Source organism: Xyrauchen texanus, chromosome 35 (genome assembly GCF_025860055.1).
Source record: "Xyrauchen texanus isolate HMW12.3.18 chromosome 35, RBS_HiC_50CHRs, whole genome shotgun sequence".
NCBI classification, from domain to species: domain Eukaryota; kingdom Metazoa; phylum Chordata; class Actinopteri; order Cypriniformes; family Catostomidae; genus Xyrauchen; species Xyrauchen texanus.
Window position 1 is genome coordinate 17460041 of NC_068310.1, and position 8557 is coordinate 17468597.

Below are 8557 nucleotides of genomic sequence, written 5' to 3' on the forward strand. Positions count from 1 at the left end.
CCAATTCAGTTGTACATTTGCGTAGGCTCATGAAAGGTTTAGATCAGTCTCACACTTGTGCTTGCTAATCCCACCTCCTCAAATTATTAATAGAAACAGCACAGGTGATGCCCTGCATGACAAACATCTGTTCCATTAACAAAAGCAAGAATTTACAAGCACACAATTAGGATCTAAAACATTCAAATATTTATGAAAAAGCCTTACACCATTTAAAACAGACACCTGACAGAAATGAAGGAATTGTTCAATAAACAAGCTAATGTTCAGTATTATATGTCTAACAGCAAATTTCTAACCTATTTAACTGCAAACTAGTAGATACTAGCATAGAGATCAGACACTGGGAAATGTCTGAGAGAACTTAGAGCTTTTGGCTTTTTTTAATCTATAGATAGATACAGTATGAATAATCATTAGATCATTTACCACATATTTCATACACATTATGTGCAGTAGCTTTATGATCAGTATTGTGAAAAAATATTTTTCATACTTATTTCCTTTTGTGGTTCTTTATTTTGGTGGTGATCATCTTCATAAGGCAAACAATTAACCATATGTGTATTTACACACCCTCATGTTGGTTCAAACCCCTTTGACTTTTTTCTTCTGATAAACACAAAAGGAGATGTCAGGTAAAATGTTAGGGACTGACAGCCTCAGTAATTATTCACTTCCACTGTCTGGACAAAAGATGTAATGAAAACCAATAGTGACTGAGGCTAACATTGTGCCACATCTCCTTTTGTGTTCCACGGATTAAAGAAAGACATATTGGGTAAGTGAATGATGTGGCTGTTCAGCCAAGTTGATGTCAGATGTCAATACAGCTGCCCTTTAAATTTGTATAAAAAGCTCAAGCCTTGGTTTACTAGAAAGGTCTCAAGAACATCTTTTTAAACAATAGCTACAGTCCTGAGCGATGTAAGACAGTGACTGCACATCTTACTTGTCTCGCACTGCACTAAAGTAATAGTTCACCCAAAAATGAATAGCTGATAGTTGTGCAGTATTTGTAAAACCGACAGACAGACCCTAGAGGCTGTAGCCTTTAACCTCCTTGTTAGCATGCCCTCTTCCCATGCCGGAGATGCCGGTTTGAATCCCGCTTGGAGCGGGTCGAGCAGGTCCGGTTACACATACAATGCATGTGAATGGTGGCCAGAACTCTGAAGGCCCAAATCTCACATAAAGTCATCAAAAAAGTAATCCATATGACTCAGTTTAATCAATGTCTTCTGAAGTGATCCGGTTGGTTTTGGGTGAGAACAAACCAAAATATAACTCCTTTTTCACTGCACACCTTGCCATTACAGTCTCTAGGCACGATCATGATTTCAAGCTTAATTACATTCCCTAGTGCTTGACACATGCGTATAAAGAGTATAATTCTTCTAAATATCTTTGTTTGTTTTCTGCAGAATAATGAACGTTATGAGAAAATTATGCGAACATTTAAATTTTTGGGCAAACTATCCCTGTAAGAATCACATACTCATTGAACGTTCATTGTAGTTAAAAAAAAAACAAATGTTTTGAGAATTCACTGTAGACAATAACGTTCCCCTTGCCTCTCCAGCTCCTCATCACAGAAATGTTGTGGCATGTGAACTGCCCTATGTTGTTGGATGGGCTTATGAAACAATAGTGTTCAAAAATGGAATGCATTAGATTTCCAGAGCGCCATGGACTGAATGAGAGTCTCTGCAAGGATTTGCTTTCGGTCTACCCTGCCTCAGCTGACTGGTGTGCCTTATCTCACAGGAGGTGACAGGCAGATGGGTGTGGCATCTGGGGTTCAAAGAGGTGGCTGCATGTACCTGTCTCTTACCTTTAAGCAAAGAAAGCTTCCATCATCTTGAAATCAAACTAGAAACATGACAGTCTATTTTTTCCACTCTGTCCTACAGGCAAACAGGGGCGTGTGTAGGGGGAGGCTGGGGGAGGCAGTGCCTCCCCTAGGATAAGCTCTGCCTCCCCTGAGAATTTGAGAAATAATCTGTCCATCTGTTGTTTTGAGTGTAGCCCCGAATGTATTTTGAATAGTTGACTGACAAATATGAAACCGGATAAAAGCCTATGTAAACCCCCAAAATCATAAGTTGCCTTATTTCATTGTGCTTTGGCTTTGCACATACTGCATACAGCCTGTAAAAACAGACATAGGCATAATCTAGCCTATAGAATAAGTTCCTTTGCTGTCGGTAGCCTATGGGCGACTCCGTTTCTTCCTCTCGTTGAATATGCAGCAGGTAGAGGAGGAGCTTGCACAGTCGTTGACATCAAATAACGTTACTTAGTAACGAGTTAACGGCAATTAGCAGGAAAGAGAGCAAAAATTAAGTAAATGAGGCTTTGGGGATTTTTCCGAAAGAAGTCAGTGGGTAGGAATTCACATTTGTTTTTGTCCTTAAAGTCTGAAGATCATCATCTAGCTGGCTTTCACCCACAGCAGGCAAAACCTCAAGAGTTGTACCCTCTAACCTGCTTGTTGAGATTGACGCTTGGTAGCTCCGAGTTAACGCAATCGCTTCTCATGCCGGAAACCGCGGTCGAGCTCCGTTCGGAGCGTACTTTTCTTGTTTATCAGGTGTTGTTTTCGCTAAGGATAACCAATAAGCATTAGCATAAAATGTATGTGTGACTTGTTTTGTGATATTAGTTTGTAGTAAATATACATTTTGATTTGATTAAATGGTTTTGTAGAGTGTAGCAAAGATGAGCTACAGACTGAGGAGCCAGCAGCAGCAGCTGTGCCAAAATCAGGCATAGAAACCGGTAACAATTAATCAGTCACTTTACTTTAGAGAAAGTTAAAAGTGAAACATTGTTTATCCCAATGATCCTAATGAAAGGATTTTGACAGATGAATTATTCTCATAGAGATGATGAGAATTATATACAGTTTGATGCCATGGTGTGTCAATGAACTTAGACTAAAGTTATTCATGTATTGCTTTAACTTAGGATCTTATACATCATTTTGACTATTTATGTCAAAAAATATAATTTATGTATATTAAATATTTTTTTTTATCTCACTTTACTCACTATAATATAACTCTTTTGTGATGACTTTATGTTAATATACATGAAAATTCAAGAATCATGATCTAAGGGCAATCCCACTGATCTGCTCTTCCCAATACATTTTATTCAGTGGTATTGGTCTACAATTTGACATATGTAGCACTTGATGAATTAGTTGTTTGAAGCTGATTTGCAATAAGTTATGTGCTGTATCTGTTCTTTTGCATCACAGATGATTCAGGGAGGAGAGAGGATGTTGAGGATAGTACTAGAGTGGAAGATTTAGGAACTGTAGAAACAGGCCCAGCCAAAGCAAAACTCAAAGAATACCCTCTCACCAGCTTTGGACTACAGAGAAGTGGTTGCTAGTGTGAAAATAAAATTGTCTGGGCTAAGCCCCGGATGTCCTTCAATGCTGGAAACGCCTCTGCATCTGATGATAAATTACAATTTAAAAGTGGATTGTTTTGTGCATATTTTTCCATCGCTAGCAGATGAGTGAGGTCTGACACAACAAAAATCCAGTTTAAGCCCTATAGTCTAATAGGGGCCCTGTGCCTATCTCTGGGTTCCTGTCTTAGAAAAAGATATGCACTAAAACAGATTGTGTGTTGTATAGCTTAATTTTGCGCCAATTTTTTCAATTGTTTATGTTGCCCCCCCAAACAAGCCAAATGCCCCCCAAACATGATATCCTGGTAACCCCTCTGCAGGCAAAAAATAACATACTGCTTGAGATGACTGTATAAGGAGATGAAGTCTTGTGTTTTGGGGTGAAAATGCAGCAGTTTAATTGTGTCTGACATTCCTGATGTGAGAGAATTAGGAGTTGCCTATACCGTATTGTAATCTCAGACCTTCGTTTGGGTGCAACAGCAAGATGCCTGTTGCCTACACATCAGGTAATTAGAGCATCACCATCAGAGCGTACTTAGAAAGAAAGAGTCACTGTGATGCAACACATTAAATGCTAAATTAACCCTGTTTATTGGTTATGCAAGTCTGAAGGGTAAATTATGAAACATTTTGTGGTTCAAGAGGGTTCACTTGGTGAGATGTAACAGTGAAAGTAAAAAAGACTTTCACCATCGTTAGGTTTACTAAATCCTCCCTTGTTTATATTACTAAAAAAAAGTAACATAAAAAGTTTATATAACCAAGTGAATTTGAACTTGAGTTGTTTCTTGTTGAATAAAGTTTATTTCAATCCATTTGTGTTGGGACAACATTAATATTTTATGTTTGGATATCTGAAACTGGGCAGGGGATTTCTAGTTCCCAATGTGCTTTGCATGGGACTTGACGATGAACACAAAGTTTGTGTTTATTGTTTTGTTATGTTAACATTTAGAAGAGTTTTTGTTATGTTTGAGTTTTGGAGGTTACCATTATGGTGAAGAGTGGAGCTTGAGCTAACAATGAGGGCAGGTTGATTTTACACTTAAAATGGATTGCTTACTCCGTAGAGCAATTCCCATACTAACCATAACGTAGATACTAAACTACTCTCTGTAGTGCTTCTAACCAGAATGTATTTAGCATGCTTGTATTCACTTTCACTAGTTAGTACATAAAGATATAAAAGAGATTTAAGTTATGTTGACACATCTAATTTAGTTGGATTTACCCAATTCAACTAGGTTCTTTCTACACAAAGTGTTTGTTATTTCAGTTAAGTAAACTTATTTCAAAAACGTGTCATTGATTGAATCATGTATGACATTTTTTTTACAGTTTTCACTTACTATTTTTTTTATTCTAAGTAAAATTAGGCATTATTCTAAGACATTTCAATCAGTTTGACCTCATCATGTTGCATCTGATTGACATGCTGTAGGGTAATCTTGATAATAAAAACACCTTATTTTGTACTTTTAACTTTGTGTAGAACAAATCCAAAATGGATCAAAAAGAGATGATGCATTAAAAAATTAATTTTCTGGATAATTCATCACACTAGAAATGGGTCAAGTCGAGCACATTACATTGTGGGATACAGTATTCCGTTTTGACAAATGTAGTAGATCATCCATGCTATGCTTAAAGATTTGCATGCTGTATACTTAAGAAACAGTACGAGTAGTATGAGTCATGACTCAAGAGACCATAGAGGAGTCTGTTCTCTCTTCCATTTCAAGATGAAAGGCCCGACTTAAAAAGAGGAATCTTTATGACTGTTATACCACTTACAGTCTTCATGTCTATAGAAATAGAGACCTGAGAACAGCTGCAATGGTATTTTTGGAGATTGGTTGCAAAAATCCACTTACATCATAGGCATTGTTGTGCTACATCTATGCAGACCCATAGGGACTCGAGCCGATCCAAACTGAACTCATGAACTAAAATGGTCATCCCATTTTACTTGTGCTTACATCACATGCTCAAAGCCATTGTTACTGCCAGTGAAACAGATTGCCATGTCACTCATTTAACGAGAATTGCAGAAAGCCAATTGTTATTTTAGGCAGTGATTTTGAACTGGATTTGCTTCAGGACACAGATTTAAAATTGGACTATTCCATCTATTGTGGACCCAACATAGAATCATAATTGGTAACACTTTCTATGAGGCATATATTCAATATGCATTGCAATAAATGCATTAAATTGCATTCATAATGTATATTATAACTTTTATAATTTGTATAACCTATAACTTTGCTTAAATAATTGTAACAACATTTAGTATATATTATATTACATATATGGTATATCTAACACAATCAACAACCAAATAAATCAGCAGAAGTTGTTGTGTAGCCTAATATTTATATCCAGACATTGTATAAATGCTGTCATGCAAAAGCAGCATAATATAAACAGTTATGAGGTTTTATGGCATGTACCATTTTGAGTGGTATTGATCTGCTTTAAGTTGCATTGGCTTATATTATGGAAGTTATTTAAAAATGCACAGAATACAAAGAAATTTCTCATGCAATTTTGCCTTATAGGGTGTAATGTAAGTGGGAAAATAAGCCATGGGCTTAATAAAATATATAATAAAACAAAGTATATCATAGGTCAAGAGGGGTATTGAGACTTAACTTTCTTTGTTGAATTTCCTTCAAAATGTTTAGTCAATTGAGGAAAGTGATTTTGGGTTAATTAGACAGCTTGAGACCAAACCTTTTTCAAATTTAGTGTATTTAAATGCATTTGTGCTTATCAGCACATAAAGCAGTTCTGTAACATTTATGTATATATAAAAACTCAGCAAAAAAAAAAGTAATGTCCTCTCACATTCAACTGCTTTTATTTTCAGCAAATTTAACATGTGTAAATATTTGTATGAACATAAAAAGATTCAACAACTAAAACATAAATTGAACCAGTTTCACAGATATGTGACTAACAGAAATGGAATAATGTGCCCTGAACAAAGGTGGGGGTCAAAATCAAAAGTAACAGTCAGTATCTGGTGTGACCACCAGCTGCATTAAGTAATGCAGTGCATCTCCTCATGGACTGCACCAGATTTGCCAGTTCTTGCTGTGAGATGTTACCCCACTCTTCTACTAAGGCACTTGCAAGTTCCTGGACATCTCTGGGGGAATGGCCCTAGCCCTCACCCTCCGATCCAACAGGTCCCAGATGTGCTCAATAGGATTTAGATCCTGGCTCTTCGCTGGCCATGGCAGAACACTGACATTCTTGTCTTGCAGGAAATCATGCACAGAACGAGCAGTATGGCTGGTGGCATTGTCATGCTGGAGGGTCATGTCAGTATGAGCCTGCAGGAAGGGTACCACATGAGAGAGGAAGATGTCTTCCCTGTAAAGCACAACACTGAGATTGCCTGCAATGACAACAAGCTCAGTCCGATGATGCTCTGACACAACGTCCCAGACCATGACAGACCCTCCACCTCCAAATCGATCCCGCTCCAGAGTACAGGCCTCGGTGTAACGCTCATTCCTTCGACGATAAACGCGAGTCCGACCATCACCCCTGGTAAGACAAAACTGGGACTCGTCAGTAAAGAGCACTTTTTGCCAGTCCTGTCAGGTCCAGTGAAGGTGGGTTTGTGCCCATAGACAACGTTGTTGCTGGTGATGCATGGTATGGACCTGCCTTACAACAGGCATACAAGCCCTCAGTCCAGCCTCTCTCAGCCTATTGTGGACAGTCTGAGCACTGATGGAGGGATTATGCATTCCTGGTGTAACTCAGGTAGTTGTTGTTGCCATCCTGTACCTGTCCTGCAGGTGTGATATTCAGATGTACCGATCCTGTGCAGGTGTTTTTACACGTGGTCTGACACTGCGAGGACGATCAGCTGTCCTTCCTGTCTCCCTGTATTGCTGTCTTAGGTGTCTCACAGTACAGACATTGCAATGTATTGCCCTGGCCACATCAGCAGTCCTCAAGCCTCCAGGCCTTATGCCTAAGGTACGTTCACGCAGATGAGCAGGGACTTTCTTTATGTGTTTTTCAGAGTCAGTAAAAATATTTCTTCAGTGTCCTAAGTTTTTATAACTGTGACCTTATTTGCCTACCATCTGTAAGCTGTTAGTGTCTTAACAACTGTTGTACAGATGCATGTTCATAAATTTTTTAAGGTTCATTGAACAAGCATGGAAAACATTAAACCCTTTACAATAAAGATCTATAAAGTTATTTGGATTTTTACAAAATTATCTTTAAAATACAGTGTTTCTTTTTTGTCGAGTTTATATATAATTTAGTCTTTTTTTTTGGCTTGGGTGTGTTTTGTATAAGTAATATATAAAATGAGAGCTACTCCTATCCTTGTATTTTTGCATGTGTTCTTCTTAATATCTCAATTTACATGATTTTATGTTTGTATATATTTCTTTCTGTTCTGTGCATTTGTATATAACTTCCATTTTACAAGCTTGACTAAAAGTTGTAATGTCTCAAACCACTTAAAAATATATTATGGCTGTTCATAGGACACTGTTTTCACATTACTTAAAGCATACCTAATATATATAAAACAAATATATAATAATGCATTATTCTTTAACTTCTCGAAATAACTTCTACAGACAAAATATTATGTTGGTCATGATATGTATAATGCATTATATTCTAAGGTATTATAACCTTGAATAGTTACATTTTGTTAATGTATTATATTTGTGGTTAAAATAATGTATACATTATAATACTATATTTTATTTGGTGTATTGTGAGACATTACAAATCCATTATAATGCATTTATAATGCCTTTACAATGCATTATAATTACAGACTTCATAGAAAGTGTTACCCAAAATTGTATATCATACACAAAAGTAACATATTCTTAATGTTAAACTTGAATTTATGAATATCACCATGAGCTGCATGGCCCAGTAATATACAAAATTATTATGATGAGGCTGAGAGAGAAAATTAACAACTTTGTAAAATTAGTCTATTTATTTTGCATCCTAATAATGTATGATTTTATGGTTATTTGCATTTAGCATTATTTTCCCCTGCTGTCCGTAACCATTTAATTACACATCTTTGGAACAGCATGAGGGTGAGTAAAAGATGACCGAATTTTCA